We start from the raw sequence: 21172 nt of genomic DNA, 5'->3' as shown, positions 1-21172 counted from the left end.
TATATGAGATATATTGTATATTTAAATAAGTACTTAGGATTAATTTATTTGCTTAGTTACGCCCGAGATAAGGGTGGTATTGATCGTAACTTTATACGTATGTTATTGCTTGGTGTTTGCTTAAGAGGTACCGACCATGCCATGGGTGGACGCAATCGTTACTTTAAACTTAAACACGCTTATTTTTTGCTTTAACGATCCTTCCATATCTCGATTGTGATAAGGGTGGTCGCAATCGTGGCCAAAAGTAAACGGTACTTAATTTTCTTCCCTTTCATACCTCAATTGTGATAAGGTTGGTCTCAATCGTGGCCAAAAGTTAAGAATTCAACTAATTGATTAATTGATTTGAATTTTGTAAAATTGAAATTGTAAATTGGGAAAAAGAAAGATAGCACATTCATCCTATATTGATTTTAAAATTCAACATGTATTATGGCTAAAGTTTCCTTAAAAACTTCAATTGGTGTTAATGTAAGACGAAATCAAACCGAGCTAAAAATTGTTAGTTCAATTTAATGCCTATAAACCTAATTGAAAATTTAAAATAAGATTTATTGTATCATGAATTGCATGATATAAAATAGAGATTGAAAAGAATTTATTTACTTTAATACATTTACTCGAGACAATTTTACTTAAAATCGTATCGAAGATTTGTGAAAAATTTGAAAAATATTACCCGTATACGTATAGAAATAGTTTTTTCTAACGATAATATAACCTAAACAAATAATCATATTAACTTATGGTTAATTTATGAACATATGAAAAATGTGTTGCAATATATTAGTGTTGCATTTGCATAAAAAATTATTCGTTGCATTTTTTTTCGTTTTGCAAAATAATATTTTCGTTGCATTTATTCGTATATGTGTAAATGATATATGTATATCTCTTCCCACACTTAAATTGGACCATGTCCTCATTGGTGCAAAAATTGAGAAAACATAAAAAGTAAATACGAAATAAGGCATACGATAATAAAGATAGAAATTGTAGCCAATGAAACATTCAACATAAAATTAAAAATGGAAAATTGTACCAAACATAGTAAAATTAAAATTGTACCAAATTATAACAAGATAAAAATAAAAATAAAGAAAACAACCTATGCTTGAGGCGGGGAATCCGGAGGTGTAGGTGAAGTCTCCACATTTCGGCGTCGGAAAAAGGAAAACATCCGATGCCGAGTCGATCTATGCTCACGCCTCAAAAGGTTGAGGTTGTCATTCATCACCATGTTGTTTTCAACCAAATCATCAATTCTTAAGTTCATTTGACGATTGTTGGAATTGATTTGGTCCACAATTCTCCGCAAATCCACCGGATCATCCGCTTGAGGTGCTTGGGGTTGTGGTTGAGCTTGTGGTTCATCTTCCTCTCCTTCCGCCTCTCCGCCGCCTTCGGTACCTACAAATTGAGAACTTGAAGCGCCACCACCCATAGTGCCACGAAGGTGGGCAATACAAGAGGCGTACGAAATAAAGACGGGGGGACCTTGCGGAAGCAATAAATGAGCCCGCTCAAGAGCCGAGATGTCCAAGAGGGGAACATACCCACGGTAGGTCGACATGTCATAATCTGTCAATTCACCCCGTGCTCCCAACATAATAGCGGTGATAAAATTACAAAGAGGGATTTGAATGGTAGTAGCCCTCGAAGCACGGAACAAATTATCAAACAACATACCAATGCTATCAATCCTCAAGCCTTTAAACAAACTATCCAAAACAAATAAATCCCGAAACTGAATCTTTGAACTCTCAACACGCCCAAAGAAGGAGAAACTCAAAAATTTGTGAAAGAAGAACACACAATGGTCCTTAATCAACTTGCTTGAGGTGTTTTTCGAATTAAAATACTCTTGGTCCGAAAGAGTTTGCCAAACAACATCATTGTCAAAATCTTTAGGTTTATCATAAAAATCAGAAGTAGGGAAACCAAACATGTTTCCCATTGCTTCATAATCAATGGTGTAAGTGGTACCATTATTCCTAAAAGAGATTGAGGTTTTCTTCTTGTTCATGGTCAAAGTGACCAGAAATTCCACCACATATTCATTAATACACAGAAAACGCATATTAACGAATTCTTGCCAACCCAACGCCTCAATAAAAGCATCAATTCTAGTGGAGAAATTTAATGCTCTTACTGAATGGAAGTCTAGGAAGTGCACGTCCACAAATTGGCGATCGGCTTGTGAAAAATGTTTGAAACGAGCGGCTTCCTCCTCCGAAACGATGTCAAAATAAGCTCCACATTGAACCCGAAGGCGATTAGCTTCCGTAATAGTGGGCTTGTTACCAACACGCTTAGTTCTTACCATGGTAATGGTGTTTAGGGTTTGGGAAGAAAAAGAAGAAGAAAAAGGAATTGAGAGAAAGAGCAAAGCTTGAAGATGAGTTTGGGAGTTGTAATTGGAAGTGATTGAATGGAAAGAGGATAGAAATGGTAATGAATAAATTGGGAAGAGTAAAAGTAGGTTTATGGGGAAGAGTTTGGAGTAAGGGATTGGGTAAAAATAGAGGTGATGTGAGGTTTGTGTAAGATGTAGGTTTATATAGGGGGATTAGGTAGATGTATAGGTAGAATAGGAATAGGAATATGCAAAAATTGTGTCAAAAATCGGAATCAAAAGGCCTATAAATCGCGTGTCGTGACCTATTTCCTGATTCACGGTAGAGAATTCATTATTCTCGGTAAGTTCAGAAAAAACCTAACCTATTTGGACAAGTCTGAAAAATAGGATTCTCGGCTGAGAATTCCAAATTCTCGGCAGAGAATTTCCTGAAACTTCAATTTCATTCTAATTTCCTAAAATTAAATCTAAAATCATGAAATAAACATATTTTATGCATTTAAATCATATCATAAAGTCATCTACTCACAAAAATGGCATTTGGAAAAATAAAATAGAATAAAATAAAATAAAAATAAAATAAAATAAAATGAACAAAAATATAAATAGAAATAAAACAAAATAAACTGTGTGAGAAAAACTGAGTGATTTATACGTCAGATAATCTTGTTACGAACGCAATTCCTATCTGTGAAATATTTTTGTAATAGATTTTACATCGATTACCATTAACTTTGAAACGAAATCCGTTAGGACCTCCCAGTTCTAAAGAACCATAATCGAATGTTTTGACGACTAAATATGGTCCTATCCATCTGGACTTAAGTTTTCCCGAAGTCGTGAATTAAATAACAACACTTTATCCCCAACATTAAAGTGTTTGACTTTAATTTTGGCATCGTGCCATTTTTTCACTTTTTCTTTATAAATCTTTGCATTTTCGTAAGATAGATGGCGTAACTCATCTAACTCATTTAAATCGAGCAAACGTTTCTTACCTGCTTGTCGTAAATCAAAGTTAAGTTCCCTAATAGCCCAATAGGCTTTATGTTCTAATTCGACTGGCAGATGACATGCCTTCCCATACACTAAGCGGTATGCACTACAACAAATATCTAATATTGTGATGAAAATTCGTCTGACAAAATAATTTTTGTCACAATTAATATACTTATTGTGACAAAAAAATAACTAGTAAAAAAATGTGAAAATTCCAAACAAAATTTTGACAAAATAATGTTTCGTCCAAATATTTATCACAATAAAGCACCAGTCAATCAATATTATGACAAAAAAGATTGTCACACATTTTTGTCATAAATACATAAGGTTGTGACAAAAATTCATACGTAAAAATAATTTTTTTATCACAACTAATGTATTTATTGTGATCAAATAATAATTAGTAAGAAAATGTAAAAAAACCAAAAGAAATCGTGAGAAAAAAAATATTTTGTTGAAATTTTTTTTCACAAGAAAGTAGAACTTAATACGTATTATGATAAAAACAAATTGTCACGTCATTTTTGTCATAAATATATAAAGATGTAACGAGACATTGATACGATAAAATAACTGTTTTCGCAATTAATGTACTTATTATGACAAAATTACAATTAGTAAAAAAATGAAAAACAAAACCAAATTATGACAGTAATATTTATCAAATTAGACTAATCTATTGTTTCGTAAATCAATTTACAAATTTTCATATTTATTTAGGGATTAGAATGTGTCAGAGATTAATATAAGATATACGATTAAGCCTTAATCATCTTGAGCTTTTAGTTCAAACGGTTCCATGACATGGTATTAGAGTTTCTTGGACCAAATGGTCGAGGGTTCGAGTCCTGACAACCTCATAAATTTGTAGAATTAAAAACACATGACGGGTTGGACCTGTGTTGTACACGCTGCAAGCCCAATGGGCATTTGCATGTGGAGATGTGTCAGAGATTAATATAAGATATACGATTTAGCGGGTTGGGCCTGTGTTGTACAAGCTGCAAGCCCAATGGGCATTTGCGTATGGGGTATGTGTATGTAACATTTTTCTTACTACATTATGTAGTCACAATAAATCATATTTCACGGTTATTTAAATTTTGTCACTAAAAACTTATTAAGACGGGCTTATTGTGACTAGGACGGTGATAAAACACTTTGTAACAAGAAGTTTCTTATGACAAAAATATAACTTATTTTGACAAATTAAATTGTCGCAACAAGCTTGAATTCTTGTAGTGATGGAGTCATTCCTATTGGTGTTTTAAATGCAGTACGGTATGCCCATAACGCATTATTGAGTTTACATGACCAATCTTTTCTTGAGGATGAAACTGTTTTCTCTAGAATCCATTTGAGTTCTCTATTTGATATCTCCGCCTGACCATTTGACTGAGGATGGTATGGCGTTGATACGCGGTGGCGTACTCCATATTTTTTCATAAGCGTTTCAAAACTTCGGTTTATAAAATGAGTACCGCCATCACTAACGATGACTCTTGGACACCCAAATCTATAAAATATATCGTCAAGAAAATTAACGACAACTTTAGAATCGTTCGTCGGGGTTGCAATTGCTTCAACCCACTTTGAAACATAATCAACGGCAACTAATATGTAAGTTTTACCAAAAGAAGGGGGAAAAGGACCCATGAAATCAATTCCCCACATATCGAAGACTTCAACTTCTAATATGGTTGTGAGGGGCATCTCATCTTTCCTTCCTAGATTTCCTATTCTTTGGCACTTATCACAACGAGTAATAAATGAACGGACGTCTTTAAACATCGTAGGCCAAAAGAAACCACATTCAAATATTCTAGCTGCTGTCTTGTTAACTCCATTATGTCCTCCATAAGAGCTAGAATGGCATTCCGACATTATGGATTCATATTCATTTTCACCAACGCATCTCCTAATTATCCCGTCACCACAAGTCTTGAACAAAAAAGGATCTTCCCAAAAATACTGTTTAATGTCGAAGAAAAATTTCTTCTTTTGTTGGAAAGTTAATCCTTCCGGAACAATATTGGCTGCAAGATAATTAGCAATATCTGCATACCATGGCGACATGATGCTTTTCATTTGATAGAGATGTTCATCAGGGAAATCATCTCGTATACCGTTAGTTTCACCTATAAGACCGTTTTCATCTTCAAGTCTCGATAGATGATCGACGACAAGGTTTTCTACTCCCTTTTTGTCTTTTATTTCTATATCAAATTCTTGTAACAATAAAACCCATCTAATTAGACGTGGTTTTGCATCCTTTTTAGCAAATAAATATCTTAATGTTGCATGATCAGTATAAATAATAACTTTCGAACCTAACAAGTATGACCTAAACTTATCACATGCAAAAACTACAGCTAACATTTCTTTCTCAGTTGTGGTGTAGTTTAATTATGCACCAGACAGCGTGTGACTTGCATAATAAATGACATGAAGTTTCTTATCCTTCCTTTGACCTAAAACACATCCGACAGCTAAATCACTTGCATCACACATAATTTCAAATGGTAAATCCCAATCGGGTTTAGCAATAATAGGTGCACTGACTAAAGCTGTTTTCAATGTTTCGAAAGCTTTAACGCAATCTTCATTAAAATCAAAGGTGGAATCTTTCATGAGTAGATTAGTGAGTGGTTTGGAAATTACAGAAAAATTCTTGATAAATCGTCTGTAAAAACCGGCATGTCCTAAAAATGATCTTACTCCCTTAACAGTAGTTGGAGGTGGTAATTTTTCTATTACTGAAGTTTTTGCTCTATCCACTTCTAATCCTTTTTCAGATATTTTGTGACCTAAAACAATTCCTTCGTCAACCATGAAATGACATTTTTCCCAGTTTAATACCAAATTTGTTTCTTCACACCTAGACAAAACTTTATCCAAGTTTTTTAGGCACGAATCAAAAGAATCTCCATAAACTGAAAAATCATCCATAAAAACTTCCATGATATCTTTAATGAAATTATTAAAAATTGCAGTCATACAACGTTGAAATGTTGCAGGTGCGTTACATAGGCCAAAGGGCATTCTCCTATATGCAAATGTTCCGTAAGGACACGTAAAGGTTGTTTTATCTTGGTCATCCGGGTAAATATATATTTGAAAGAATCCGGAGTAACCGTCTAGAAAACAATAGAAAGCATGATCATCTATCCTTTCTGTCACGACCCAACCCAGGCCATGAACGGCGCATAAATTAAATTAACTTTAACCTATGCTAGCCTTAATTCTGAACTAATGGAAATTCCAAAATTTAATAACAGAATACCAAATTCGTTGAAATTACACCATGAACCTTAAAGGAACCTAAATATTCAAGTCAAATCTCAATAATCAAAAGTCTCTAAAGATAATATAAAGCTAATTTATTAGGCAATCTCCTTCAACATCAATCCAAGGGTTACCTCACGAACATGGACCTTAATCTGAAAAAGAAAGATTCAACGTGGTATGAGATTTTCGTCTATACGAGCGAAAACCTCAGTGAGCAGTAGCTATAGCACACAACAGATAAGGAACAGGCAGACAGGCTGATACTTTTAAATTATGACAAATATAGTTCAAAATGTAATATTTCAAAATTAGTTGAACCAAAGGGTCAAAATAATATAATCAATTCAAATACTGGTAATCAATTGTCAAACATAATATTAAAGCCTTTCAAAATATCAAAAATTAGAATAATCAGAAATAAGGCAAAAGCTTCAAAACACATGGTACAGTGTAACAGAGTGGTGATACTGCACACCACCAGGGCCAGATAAATGGTAAGCGCGCTACCAATAACAGATACAGATAACAGATAATTACCTTCACCGATCTTATGCATGATTCTAATGTTGACACAACTGACGACAAAACTGACAACTGACATCATGACTCGAAGACAAATGCAAAATCCTAATGTTATGAAGATCGGTGAGAGGCCAGATAACAGATACAGATATACTGAGCACTTGTACCAGTTTGAAAACATATAGTATACATATATAAACCAGAAAATCATAACTGATTGAACAAATTATCGGATTTCTAAAATAAAAGTAATAATTGCGATGAGTCGCGTATCAGAAAGTACAGATCATATCAAATCAAATTTTAATAACATCCTTGAAACTGATACTAAAACAAATCAACTATAAAGGCCTGTTCCCAGAATATACGCTCTATAACACTAAGGATATTTAGTAAACATAAAGTTTAAGATATACGATTTCATAAAAACAAAATATATATTCAAATGCCAATTTTTGATAAATCGTTTCAAGTTCAAGTCTGATAATTCAACCAAATAGTGTCATGTACTATAATTACCACTCACCTGAGATTTTGAAATAATGCTTCACCTAAGATCACGAATTCTTGTCGATTAACAGTCCAATGGAACTTCTGAACCTCCTATTGAACAAGAACGATGGAAACCGAACGAATTAATCTAAACTCGAATAGGAACTAAATTGTCACGGACACTAAATGTTAAGGAAAGAGGATTAATATGTACTTCCTAAAAGAAAGATGAGTACCCTATAAGCAAAATTTCTAATTGGGAAGCAAGGAATATCAGAGTAAAAAACGTATAAATAAAAACAATTGGCATATATTAGAATATTACGCAATTGATATTGTACTGATTATATTAAAAAAAATTAGGCGAAAGAAAATAAAGAGAGTGAAATGTGGTTTTAGTTTTCACAATATATGTTTACCCAAAAACTTCAATGGCCTCAAAAAAATATAATATAATCAATCTTAAGGGAATAATGATAACAGGGACAAAAAATAAAATTGGTTTAAATCATGAATGAATAATTGGTGGTCTCTGTTTTCAATGTGCAAAGGGGATTTGGGTAAAAAGAATTTGCTAGCCCCACTTGGAGTATCCATTAAAGCACAATGAATTTGAAGAGTAAAATATTGGTTTAAGGTGATGAACTTACTTGGGCCAATGATGAACAGCAGGTAGAATAATAAAAAAAAAACGACTTCGCCTTCGGCAGTAAAAGTGGTTGACGGCGGCTCTTCAAACAATTTTGGAGAAAACTGTTTTCTCTTAGAATGAAGGTAGGTTTTCAAAAACATGAGATAATGACTTAATTTTAGGGATTTAAAATATAGCTCCAATATAATTAAAATAACTATAACCACTTAATTAACTAATAGGTACTATAAAATTAACATATATATATATATATATTTTTTTTTTTGACAAAACCAAGAGTACTATAAATCAAATACACATATATTATTCAGGTTAGGGTCATTACATTCTTTCCCCCTAAAAAAAATTCGGTCCCCGAATTCAAATTATAAGAACACTAACCTAAAGCATCGAACAAATGAGGATATCTAACTCGCATCTCGAATTCCGTCTCCCAAGTGGCTGCACTACTAGAGTGGTTACGCCAAAGAACTTTGACTAAAGGAACTTCTTTAGACCGCAGCTTGCGAACTTGACTATCTACGATCTTTATCGGTTGCTCTTCATACGATAAATCATCTCTGACTTGTATAGTTCGAGGTTGTAAAACATGAGAAGCGTCTGGAATATATTTCCTAAGCATTGATATATGAAATACCGGATGGACCTTAGAGAAATCGGGTGGAAGCGCTAAACGATATGCAGCTGCACCAATCCTTTCAAGAATCTCAAACGGGCCTACATAACGCGGACTCAATTTTCCTTTCTTGCCAAAACGCATGATTCCTTTCATCGGAGAGACCTTCAGAAACACATGATCACCGATCTGAAATTCTACATTCTTGCGCCTCGGATCAACATAACTCTTTTGCCTACTCTGAGCTGTTAAGAGTCTATCACGAATAATACGAACTTTATCTGAAGTCAACTGTATCAACTCAGGTCTAGTGAGTCTCCTTTCTCCAACCTCATCCCAAAAAATCGGCGACCGACACTTACGACCATACAAAGCTTCATAAGGTGCCATCTCAATGCTAGCTTGATAGCTGTTGTTATAGGCAAACTCTACCAAAGGTAAATGATGATCCCAATTTTGACCAAAGTCAAAAATACAAGCTCGAAGCATATCCTCTAAAGTCTGAATAGTCCTCTCTGACTGTCCGTCCGTCTGAGGATGAAAAGCGGTGCTAAACTGAAGTTTTGTACCAAGTGCTTCTTGAAATTTCTTCCAGAACCGAGAAGTGAATTGAGGACCACGATCTGACACAATAGAGACTGGAACTCCATGAAGTCTAACAATCTCATCAATGTATAACTGAGCAAGCTTAGAGAAATCATAAGTTATCTTCACATGAAGAAAATGAGGAGACTTAGTTAAACGGTCGACTATTACCCAAATGGAATCGTACCCTCCTCTAGTGCGAGGCAATCCTACCACGAAGTCCATAGCAATGTTCTCCCACTTCCACTCCGGAATGGGTAATGGTTGGAGCAACCCAGACGGTCTCTGATGTTCTGCCTTGACTTGTTGACAAGTAAGGCATTTAGCAACAAAGTCTGCAACGTCTCTCTTTATTCCACTCCACCAGTATAACTCCCTTAAATCTCTATACATCTTAGTGGAACCAGGATGAACTGTATAAGCTGAACAGTGTGCTTCCTCCAAAATTTCCCTTTTTAAATCATCAACACTAGGAACACACAGTCTAGTCCCATAACGAAGAACTTCATCATCACCAATCACGAAGTCTTTAACCTTACCCTGACAAACATCATCCCTAACTTTACACAATTGAGGATCTTCTTGTTGGGCTGCCTTGATTCTATCTAACAGAATAGGTCTAACACGAAAATGAGCTACTAACGCTTCAGATGCTGCCTCAAATTCTACTCCTTGATCAATCAATTCATGAATATCACCAATCAAAGGTCTCCTCACTACGGAAAGATGAGCTAAGCTACCCAGAGATTTCCTACTTAAAGCATCTGCTACAACGTTTGCTTTCCCTGGATGGTACTGAATTGTGCAATCATAATCCTTGAGAAACTCCACCCATCTTCTCTGCCTCAAATTCAAATCACGCTGATCAAAGATGTATTTGAGACTTTTATGGTCAGTGAAAATATCACATGTCTCCCCATACAAGTAATGTCTCCATATCTTCAGCGCAAAGATCACTGCTGCCATTTCCAAATCATGAGTTGGATAATTCTTTTCATGCTGCTTTAATTGGCGAGAAGCATATGCAATCACATGACCATGTTGCATCAATACACAACCCAGACCAACCCTTGATGCATCACAAAACACTGTGCTGAAGTCAAACGAACTTTCAATTCTTCAAAGCTCTTCTCACACGCTTCCGACCACTGAAACTTCACATTCTTCTGGGTTAATTTGGTTAAAGGAGAAGCTATTCGAGAAAAGTCTTGCACAAAACGTCGATAGTAACCCGCTAACCCAAGAAAACTTCGAATCTCTGACACTGAACTAGGCCTTAGCCAATGAAGAATAGCATCAACCTTCTTCTGATCAACACTCACCCCATCTTTGGATACTACGTGCCCTAAGAATGCGACACTATCCAACCAGAATTCACATTTTGAGAACTTAGCATACAATTGGTTCTCTCTTAGGGTCTGAAGAACAAGCCTCAGATGTTGCTCATGTTCTTCTTTACTTTTAGAATACACCAGAATGTCATCTATGAACACTATCACAAAACGATCAAGGAAGGGCTTAAACACCCTATTCATTAGATCCATAAAAGCTGCAGGAGCATTAGTGAGACCAAAAGGCATCACCAGAAATTCATAGTGACCATACCTAGTCCTGAAAGCTGTCTTAGGTATGTCAACATTTTTAACCCTCAACTGATGATAACCGGACCTCAGATCGATCTTAGAAAAGTACTTTGCACCCTGGAGATGATCAAATAGATCATCAATTCGAGGAAGAGGGTATTTGTTACGTATTGTGACCTTGTTCAGCTGTCGATAATCAATGCACAATCTCATTGATCCATCCTTCTTCTTCACAAACAACACAGGAGCACCCCAAGGAGAGACACTAGGACGGATGAACCCTTTGTCAAGCAAGTCTTGCAGTTGTTCCTTCAACTCCTTTAGTTCAGCAGGAGCCATTCGGTAAGGAGGCATAGATATGGGTCTTGTTTCGGGTGCTAAGTCAACACAGAAATCGATTACTCTTTCAGGTGGCAAACCTGCCAAATCTTCAGGAAAAACATCAGCAAACTCATTCACCACATCAACATTCTCCAACTCGACACCCTCTGCTTGAGTATCCTTAACATAAGCTAGAAACCCTTCACAGTTCTTATACAACAATCTTTTTGCAGTAATAGCAGAAATAAGACTATGAGGAGCCATGCTACGATCTCCTTGAAATTGAAATTCTATCTCCCCAGGAATTTTGAAAGTTACTAACTTGCTATAACAGTTTAAAGAGGCATGATATGAGGCTAACCAATCCATTCCCAAAAGCACATCAAAATCTAACATTTCAAGTAATACAAGATCAACTAAGAGTTCCCTTTCCCCTACTTTTACTAAGCAATTCTTAAAAGTTAGATTTATGTCAAGTACATCTCCTATAGGTGTTGCCACAGATAAGGGACAATCTAACATAGTGGGTGGTACACCAAATTTCATAGAAAAACAAGGAGAAACAAAGGAATGTGTAGCACCAGGATCAATCAAAACTCTAGCATCAAATGAACATACAGAAATGGTACCTGTCACCACTGCATTAGATGCCTGAGCATCCTGCTGTGTCAGAGCAAAGGCTCTAGACTGACCTCGACCTGCTGTTGCATGATTAGGAGCTAAATTGGGACCTCGACCACCCTGACCTCGACCTCCTGAACTCTAGCCTCTACCACCATACTGAGAAGATGGCTGAGTAACAAAAGGGGCAGAACCTGTGTCCTGACTCACAGCTAGTGTTGTGTTACTGCTTGGGCAATCCTTTCTTCTATGTCCCACCTGACCACAACCAAAACAAGCCCCAGTTGCTCGATGGCATGGAGAGTTACCATGGAATTTACCGCAAAGCTGACAAGTAGGGAATGACGATCTAGAGGAACTTTGACTATTCTGAGTACCAGTGGACTGAGCTCTCTGACCATATCTCTGATTATTCTTGGAGTACTACCCTCTTTGACCAGGTAAGGAATGGGACCCATGAGATATTGAATAGTTACTTCCCCTACTATGCTGACCACTCAGGTTGTCATATCGAGCACGTTTGTTCTGATCACGAGCCCTACGCTGATCATCAAACATCTCCATCTGCCTAGATCGATCCACCACTTCCTCAAAGCTAGACAATCGTAAAGGAGCAATTCGGTCTAATAGTCTGTCCCGAAGTCCCCTTTCAAACCTCCTTGCCTTCCTCTCCTCAGTTGGAATAAGATGCTCACCGAAACGAGCAAGTCGAGTGAATTTCATTTCATATTCACTCACAGTCATACCACCCTGTTTCAGCACTTCAAACTCTAAAGCTTTAGCTTCCTTAACACTAGGAGGAAGGAACCTCTCTAAGAAAGAATCACGGAACTGTGGCCAAAGGAAAGCGTTATCAAGTCCATTCCCTCTCTTGGAAAGATACCAACTACGTGCCACTCCTTGTAACTGATTCCCTGCTAACAATACCATCTTAGCACTGGTGCATCCCAAGACCTCATAACATCTGTCCATAGCATCCAGAAAATCCATTGGATCTGTTACAGAATCCTCACCCGAAAACTTTGGAGGTTGTAACCTCAAGAAGTCACTGAGATCCTGTAATTGAGCTCTATCATTAGGTATAGCAGATCCTGTAGTTCTTGGTTGTCTGTTTTCACCTACCACATTTGTTAGCCTTTCAACTGCTTGAAAGACCCCTTGCAATCCAGCAGCCAAATCAGTGTTAGATATTTGAGCAGGCTGAGAGGTTGAAGCTGTACGAGTGGGCTGAGATGACCCTCCAGCTGGTTGCAAAATTGGTTCAGATGCTGGAGCTGGTCCTCCAATAGGGTGTGAAGCTCCCCCATCAAGTTGGGATGAATTCTCAACGGTCACCCTACTCCTAGTACTAACATTAACCGTATTCTTGCCTCTTTTTCTTCCTTTAGGAGGCATGATTACCTATCCATGCAGCAGAGTTAGACATTTTAGCAAATGAGATATTGAAAATGAGTAAATAAGAAGACCCAGATAGATATGCAAGATAAGGGATACGAACAAAACACGTGAATCCTATACAGCAAGTCTGTAAGAACCTAAACCTGGCTCTGATACCACCTTTGTCACGACCCAACCCAGGCCATGACCGGCGCATAAATTAAATTAACTTTAACCTATGCTAGACTTAATTCTGAACTAATGGAAATTCCAAAATTTAATAACAGAATACCAAATTCGTTGAAATTACATCATGAACCTTAAAGGAACCTAAATATTCAAGTCAAATCTCAATAATCAAAAGTCTCTAAAGATAATATAAAGCTAATTTATTAGGCAATCTCCTTCAACATCAATCCAAGGGTTACCTCACGAACAGGGACCTTAATCTGAAAAATAAAGATTCAACGTGGTATGAGATTTTCGTCTATACGAGCGAAAACCTCAGTGAGCAGTAGCTATAGCACACAACAGATAAGGAACAGGCAGACAGGCTGATACTTTTAAATTATGACAAATATAGTTCAAAATGTAATATTTCAAAATTAGTTGAACCAAAGGGTCAAAATAATATAATCAATTCAAATACTGGTAATCAATTGTCAAACATAATATTAAAGCCTTTCAAAATATCAAAAATTAGAATAATCAGAAATAAGGCAAAAGCTTCAAAACACATGGTACAGTGTAACAGAGTGGTGATACTGCACACCACCAGGGCCAGATAAATGGTAAGCGCGCTACCAATAACAGATACAGATAACAGATAATTGCCTTCACCGATCTTATGCATGATTCTAATGTTGACACAACTGACGACAAAACTGACAACTGACATCATGACTCGAAGACAAATGCAAAATCCTAATGTTATGAAGATCGGTGAGAGGCCAGATAACAGATACAGATATACTGAGCACTTGTACCAGTTTGAAAACATATAGTATACATATATAAACCAGAAAATCATAACTGATTGAACAAATTATCAGATTTCTAAAATAAAAGTAATAACTGCGATGAGTCGCGTATCAGAATTTACAGATCATATCAAATCAAATTTTAATAACATCCTTGAAACTGATACTAAAACAAATCAACTATAAAGGCCTGTTCCCAGAATATACGCTCTATAACACTAAGGATATTTAGTAAACATAAAGTTCAAGATATACGATTTCATAAAAACAAAATATATATTCAAATGCCAATTTTTGATAAATCGTTTCAAGTTCAAGTCTGATAATTCAACCAAATAGTGTCATGTACTATAATTACCACTCACCTGAGATTTTGAAATAATGCTTCACCTAAGATCACGAATTCTTATCGATTAACAGTCCAATGGAACTTCTGAACCTCCTATTGAACAAGAACGATGGAAACCGAACGAATTAATCTAAACTCGAATAGGAACTAAATTGTCACGGACACTAAATGTTAAGGAAAGAGGATTAATATGTACTTCCTAAAAGAAAGCTGAGTACCCTATAAGCAAAATTTCTAATTGGGAAGCAAGGAATATCAGAGTAAAAAACGTATAAATAAAAACAATTGGCATATATTAGAATATTACGCAATTGATATTGTACTGATTATATTAAAAAAAAATTAGGCGAAAGAAAATAAAGAGAGTGAAATGTGGTTTTAGTTTTCACAATATATGTTTACCCAAAAACTTCAATGGCCTCAAAAAAATATAATATAATCAATCTTAAGGGAATAATGATAACAGGGACAAAAAATAAAATTGGTTTAAATCATGAATGAATAATTGGTGGTCTCTGTTTTCAATGTGCAAAGGGGATTTGGGTAAAAAGAATTTGCTAGCCCCACTTGGAGTATCCATTAAAGCACAATGAATTTGAAGAGTAAAATATTGGTTTAAGGTGATGAACTTACTTGGGCCAATGATGAACAGCAGGTAGAATAATAAAAAAAAACGACTTCGCCTTCGGCAGTAAAAGTGGTTGACGGCGGCTCTTCAAACAATTTTGGAGAAAACTGTTTTCTCTTAGAATGAAGGTAGGTTTTCAAAAACATGAGATAATGACTTAATTTTAGGGATTTAAAATATAGCTCCAATATAATTAAAATAACTATAACCACTTAATTAACTAATAGGTACTATAAAATTAACATATATATATATATATATTTTTTTTTTGACAAAACCAAGAGTACTATAAATCAAATACACATATATTATTCAGGTTAGGGTCATTACACTTTCGACCATTTGATCAATGAAAGAAAGAGGAAAATGATCTTTCCTAGTTGCTTTATTTAGATTTCTATAATCGATACAAACTCTCCAACCAGTGGTGGTTCGTGTAGGTATTAATTCACCTTCTTCATTCCTTACAACTGTTATGCCTCCCTTTTTAGGTACACAATGGATTGGACTAACCCATTCACTATCCGAAATAGGGTAGATGATTCCATTGTCCAGAAGTTTAGTAATCTCATTTTTGACTACTTCCTTCATGTTGGGATTTAGGCGTCTTTGCCTATCCGCTTTAGGTGGCTTATCTTCTTCTAAGTGAATTCTATGCATTACAATACTCGGATTAATATCTTTTAAGTCTGAAATTTGCCAACCCATACTTCCTATCCTATTTCTAACAACTTTTTTTCAATTTCTCTTCTTGAACTTGTGTTAATTTGTTAGAGATAATTATAGGTAGAGAATCGCCTTCGCCTAAGAAAGCGTACATCAAATGACTTGGTAATTCTTTAAGTTCTAATTTAGGTGGAACTATAATCGAAGGCGGAACTGGTCCATCTTCTCGAATCAAAGGTTCTGGGTCCTTATCTTCTAGTTCCTCACTTATTATAGGTTCTATTATTTCTTCTTTTTGAACAATGTCATTTACACATTCTTCAATTAAATCAAGTTTCATACAAGCGAAATCCTCCATAGGATATATCATCGCTTGATTCATATCAAACTCAATCTTATCATTTCCTATTCTTAAAACTACTTTCCCTTCCGACACATCAACTAGAGCACGTCCGGTGTTCATGAACGGTCTACCAAAGATTAGCGGACAATTAACGTCATGAGCAAAATCCAAAATAACAAAATCGGTAGGAAAAATAAATTTGTCAACTTTAACTAAAACATCCTCGATTATACCGTATGGTCTTTTAGTGGTTTGATCCGCTAATTGCAAAACCATATTGGTACGTTTGATATCTTCTTCTAAGCCTAACTTATTAAAAATAGATAATGGCATCAAGTTAATGCTTGCTCCTAAATCACAAAGACAACTTGAGAATTCAATATCTCTCAATTTACACGGAATGGTAAAACATCCGGGATCTTTGAGTTTTGTGGGCAAATTACTTGACACAATTGAACTGCAATCTTCAGTTAGTGAAATGGATGAAATTCCTTCCCAACTGATTTTCTTTGAAATTAAATCTTTGAGGAATTTACCATAATTGGGAATTTGCGTAATCGCATCCATAAACGTTAAATTAATATGCAAATTTTTAAGTTTGTCTAAAAATGTTAAAAGTTGTTTGTCATAGTCCTTATTGCGGACTTTGTGTGGAAAAGGTGGTTTGTGTACAAAAGTTTTTGTACTAGAGTCAATTGGTGCATCTTTTTGATTTAATGTATCTTCTTTGGGCTTCGCTAAATCAGTTCCAGGTAAAGTCGAATTTCCGGGCATTTCCGGACCTAAGTATTTTTTCCTGAACGAAGAGTGATAGCCTTTACATGCTCTTTCGGATTTTCTTCCGTATGGCTTGGAAGACTTCCCTCTTTACGGGATGGAATTGATTTAGCGAGTTGTCCGATTTGAACCTCCAAATTATGGATGCTAGATGATTGGTTTTTAATAAGCTGATCGAATTTATTCTCGATCCATTTAAAACCATCGTCGTGATTACTTATTTTCCGCTCATAGCATTAATAAATTTGTCGATTTTAGAAGATAAAGTGCTAATCGTATCTCTCGATTGATTTTGATAATTAGTGGTACGATTTTGATTAGCATTAGCATTATTATTATTATCTCTCCAGTTAAAGTTAGGATGATTTCTCCACCCAGGATTATATGTATTGGAGTAAGGGTTATTAGGTTGGTTTTGCCCTTGGACAAAGTTTACCTGTTCAATTTCGCTCATACCTTCGTAATCCACATCCGTTTGGATTGGCTTACCATTAGGATCACACGGTGCCATAAACCTATCAATTTTGTGCGACAAGGCAGAAAACTGGGCTTGCAATATCGCAACTGGATCAAGATTCACTATACCTTTAACTGATGATGTAGTTGAGGATGATGGTTTCGCTATTGGTACGTGTCCACGTTCCGCGGGCCACATACTGCTATTGATTGCCATTTCCTCCAAAAGTTCTCTTGCTTGGGCAGATGTTTTCTTCATGAATAACCCTCCAGACATAGCGTCCAATGAACCTCTAGTTGTAGGATTTAGTCCATTATAAAATGTTTGCATTAAAAGTTCAGCGGGCAATTGGTCGTGTGGGCATAAACGTTGAAGTTCTTTAAAACATTCCCAAGCCTCATAAAGAGTTTCATTATCATTTTGAGAAAAAGATGTTAACTCTTTAATGACTCTTGCGGTTTTTGCTAAAGGAAAATTTTTTGATAAAAATGCTTGGGCTAATTGCTCCCAAGTCTCAAATGTAGCGGCTGGCATAAAAGTCAACCATTCTTTGGCTCGATCCTTCAAAGTAAAAGGAAAAAGGCGAAGTTTGATTGCTTCCGCAGTCACATCTGTTATTTTAAAAGTGTCACAAATTTCTAAGAAATTTGTCAAATGGGTGTTAGGATTTTCGTTAGGTAACCCGTAAAATGTTACGTTATTTTGTAACATATTAAGCAAAACTGGCTTAATCTCAAATTGATTTGCATTAATTTGGGGTCTAACTATACTGTTCGTTACACCGGCCACTCCTGGCCTAGCGTAATCCATAAGTGTGGCCATAACTTCTAGCTCGGTAATTCTAGTTTTTATTGGAGTTTTGTTTTTCTTTTTCTTTTCTTTCTTGTTCTTTTTAAGAGTTCTTTCAATTTCTGGGTCAATGGGATCTGGTGACGTGCCTGAACTTCGAGAACTGCACATGAACCTGAAATTTCGCACGAACCGAAACTACCTACAAAACAGAATTTGAAAAATAAATATGTTAGTAACTAAAAATAAATAAAATATAAAAGTTTGAATAAGTATGAATAAACCTAGATTCGAAATAAAATACACAAAATCTAAATTTTTGTCAAAAATTTTGGCGTTCCCCGGCAACGGCGCCAAAAACTTGTTGAGCGATTTCCGCAAGTGCACGGTATACGCTTGTAGTAATAAAAGATATCGATCCCACAGGGAACACTTTTTAACAAAAACTTATTTTGAATCGGTTAAATTTACTTTTAAGGTTTATAATATGGAAAATCGTTTAATCGGTTTTGGTTTTGAAATTGCTAGAATAAGAATTAGATTAGAGTATGAAGATGTTAGAAAATATTCTGATTTAAGAATGAATTTGCAAGACAGGAACGTTTAGTACTTTTTAGAAAAGTAAACAAATGTATTTGTTTGCATTAAGCAAAGAAAACAACTTTAAACTTTGTATGAATTATAAAGATGAAATAAATGATGGAACCACTAATTATTAGGCTTTGAACATGACAAAACCCTTATCCGGGATAATTGCCCTTAATCAAATTAAAACTCTTCCGAGATAATAATTTGCCTAAGTGTTGAACAAAGTTTCCTTGTAAAGATCAAAACAAACTTACGGATTTCCTTTTATTAGACTTTATTTAGTGCTTAAAAGGGATTGTCTTATTTACTAATTTTGATCCAGTTTCTTTTGATGAAGCAGTAAAAGATGAAAAATGGAGGGCAGCCATGGATTCAGAAATGAGTTCAATCAAGAAGAATGAAACGTGGAATCTTATTGATCTACCAAAAGGAGCTAAGAAGATAGGAGTCAAATGGATCTTCAAAACAAAATTGAATGAACTTGGAGAAGTAGAAAAGCACAAGGCCCACTTAGTCGCAAAAGGCTATGCTCAAGAACATGGAGTTGATTATGAAGAAGTATACGCTCCTGTTGCTCGAATGGACACAGTACGAATGATTTTAGCTCTTGCTGCTCAAAGAAGTTGGTGTGTGTTTCAACTGGATGTGAAATCAGCCTTTCTTCATGGAAAGCTAACTGAAGATATGTACGTGGAGCAACCAAGGGGATATGAAATAAAGAATGAGGAGCAGAAGGTTTACAAGCTCAATAAAGCTTTGTACGGACTCAAGCAAGCGCCACGAGCATGGTTCAGCAGGATTGAGTCATATTTCAAAAGGGAAGGTTTTGCGAAGGATGACAGTGAGCAGACTCTCTTTACCAAAATCAGCAAACAAGGTAAACGTTTGATAATTTTCTTGTATGTTGATGATTTGATATATATCAGAGATGATGGGAATATGATCTGTCACACCCGACCCTAAACGACCTCAATCGGCATCGGGCGTGAAATAGAAAGATAATACTCACTACTTAGGACCTCAACATATATTTACCAGCTCTATTATATTACAATTGAAATACCAAAGTTCTAACCATAATTCTAATAATAAGCAGCCAACTTCCAAATCTCGCCTAATCGATCGGTAACCTTCTCTATATCCTGTACTTTCTCACCTAAAAACATTAAAACATTTAAAAAGGTGAGACAAAAATCTCAGTAAGAAACTATCAGCTATCAAAAACTTTACTTCTCATTGATCACTAATATCGGTATCTCTCTAAACATCATTTATATAACTCTTAATAATTCTAAACCTCAACCCGATAAAGTTCAATAATAGATCTGTACTTTGAATTCGAATATCATTTATTCAAATTAAGATTTCATAACTTATTAAACTCCTATCATAATCTCCAATTAATCAACCTCCAAAACAATTAATTGACATCTCCACATTTTCGCTTTCTTAATCACATATATATTAACTCCAAAACTCATCATATCATTTCAATGTCTCCTAACCTTACTTCACATCTGAGATACGTATATTTTTAAGCTAACTATTAAACTCTCAAATATCAATTCCAAGTCATACTAAGGAAAAAAATCAAACAAAAACCAAATTCTAGTTTAAAGCTAAAATGACCAACATATGCCGTTTTCAGCATAACTTTTTCATACGGAGTCCGATTAAGGCGATTCAAAAACCTCTGGAAACGTAAGATAATAATAAAGAACTTTCATTTAGAACTCTATGACAGATTCGGCCTATATCTGGTCTAAAAATGCATCACAAGATTCAGGTACGAATCTGATTTTCCAACAGTACCTATATAGACAATTCTCTATATATCTAGCTCAAAGTTATGACTTACTCATAACCCATATCACCAAATATCAAATAATTTGCTAATTTTCATACACCCAATATTTTACTAACCATCAAATCTCATGTCTACCCCTCATTAGCTAGTTACTCAATCCTCGAAAAATTCCAAATTATTTCTTAGTTTTTACCAAATATCCATATTCCTCAATCGATTATTTCTTAGCTATCACCGAATATTCATATTCCTCAATTACTATCAACCTTAGGTCCGAAGAATTTAACCTAGAGCTCTGATACCAAACTGTCACACCCGACCCTAGACGACCTCAATCGGCATCGGGCGTGAAATAGAAAGATCATAA

At 35.4% G+C, this 21172-nt stretch overlaps 1 non-coding gene across 1 annotated transcript; it reads left to right on the top strand.

Annotated features, from left to right (window-relative positions):
- Positions 1-17967: 17967 nt before the first annotated feature.
- Positions 17968-18074, top strand: LOC136210160 (small nucleolar RNA R71). The gene has a single exon (XR_010677868.1). It is a non-coding gene; the product is annotated as a small nucleolar RNA R71 (small nucleolar RNA).
- The last annotated feature ends 3098 nt before the right edge of the window (positions 18075-21172 follow it).

The sequence above is a fragment of the Euphorbia lathyris genome, chromosome 10 (assembly GCF_963576675.1).
Source record: "Euphorbia lathyris chromosome 10, ddEupLath1.1, whole genome shotgun sequence".
NCBI classification, from domain to species: Eukaryota; Viridiplantae; Streptophyta; class Magnoliopsida; order Malpighiales; family Euphorbiaceae; genus Euphorbia; species Euphorbia lathyris.
This window is presented reverse-complemented; position numbering and strand designations above follow the sequence as displayed.